The sequence below is a fragment of the Galeopterus variegatus genome, unplaced genomic scaffold (assembly GCF_000696425.1).
Source record: "Galeopterus variegatus unplaced genomic scaffold, G_variegatus-3.0.2 Scaffold1174, whole genome shotgun sequence".
Taxonomy (NCBI): domain Eukaryota; kingdom Metazoa; phylum Chordata; class Mammalia; order Dermoptera; family Cynocephalidae; genus Galeopterus; species Galeopterus variegatus.
Genome location: NW_007727285.1, coordinates 346,237 through 347,756, shown reverse-complemented (window position 1 = coordinate 347,756; position 1,520 = coordinate 346,237). Strand labels below are relative to the sequence as shown.

Below are 1,520 nucleotides of genomic sequence, written 5' to 3'. Positions count from 1 at the left end.
CCTCATGATTTCAGGAAAGGTCAATTAATAAGCACATTTTAAATGGTAAATAGCAAGAATCTTTTGCTAAGTGTCCATATAGTTTGATTGTAACCCAAACATAGAGGCTGCAATTCTGTCAAGATTGTGGCCTGGTGAAACTGCTTTTCAATACTCCTGTGGCGGCTTTATTAGACTTATTCACCAAGCAAACATGTTGGCTAATATGTACGACAAATTAGGTCCTGTCTCAAGTTCCACTTCCAAGGAAATAGCATCAAGCATCCCAGTTTTATTGAATGCAACAGTTATTTCTATGAACATTGGAGTCTGAAGCGCAGTTGCATTTTAGGATGATACCTCTCCAAATACAAAAGTTGCTTGCTGTTAAAAGCTCCATGCTGCTTTGGTCTTATGAATTGTACTGCATCTTTGTATTGCATTCCATCTTCAATTAATGCTAAGACGACAAGCACTGGAGCTCTCCCAAGACCAGCGACACAATCAACAGCAATACAACAACCAGGTTCTTCATGACACTTAATTTTCAAAAGACTTAACCAGTCCNAACAGCAATACAACAACCAGGTTCTTCATGACACTTAATTTTCAAAAGACTTAACCAGTCCTCAACCATCTGGTTGGACGGTGGTAACACCATTGTCAAAAAGCCAGTTGAGAACATGGATACCTTCTTTCTCCACAAGAATAGTGTTCTAAGTTGTTTCACATACTGTTACTATTGTGGTAACTCCATACCTCTTAAGTTCCTCTATACATTTTTTTAAGGTTGCTTTGGTTGGATTGATTACGTGTATTAAGAAACCTCATGTTCTTGTGTGTGACTTCCACAGGAACTGGGGTGGTTCATTCGAGCTGTGTTAATTTAGTTAAAAAACACTCAATAAGGTTATGAAAGAATTTTAAAAATTGAATACAGAAATGATGTAAAGAAACTGAAGTCTACTTCAGTATACTCCACTTGAAATTCTCCGTGCTTTGAGTATGAACTTGGGAGTAATGGTAAATGAAATGAATCTCCTAACAAGAAGCAACAATTCTTCCATCTAGTACTACTGAGGCAGTAAAAAGCAAGTGCCTCAAGGTTCACCCCATCCAGGTCAGAACTCCTGTAAAGTGCTGTGCAGATTTCAATTCAACACTTCTGTGTCCAGCTTAACCACTCTTAAGGGGGCTTCTTGGTAATGAATTTCACAGTTCACTATTCTGCACAGAGCTCGTGCTGTGCCTGGCGGTAATCTCCCCTGCCCTTCAGAAACCCCATAAATGTGTGACTCAGAGCTGAGGAATATGTTTACTTGAAGATTGTGGCCTAATCATACAGCTGATTCTGAGGTGGCGGCGACATGGGCGGTGTCAGTGGCGGCAGCTGCAGAGCAGGGGACAGCGGTGGTTGGTGGGTCAGTGGCAGTGATACAAGTGGCTGCAGGGGCACCAGACTCCTGAAGAAGAGAATTAGCTGTTACAATTTTTATTAAATTCTCTTTATGTCTATATTGGAAGGACATATAAAGCATAGA

General features: G+C 40.4%; 1 pseudogene; it reads right to left on the bottom strand.

The window, feature by feature from the left end:
• Positions 1–271: 271 nt before the first annotated feature.
• The window catches only part of LOC103592576, an 11,471-nt pseudogene continuing 10,222 nt past the window's right edge, over positions 272–1,520 (bottom strand).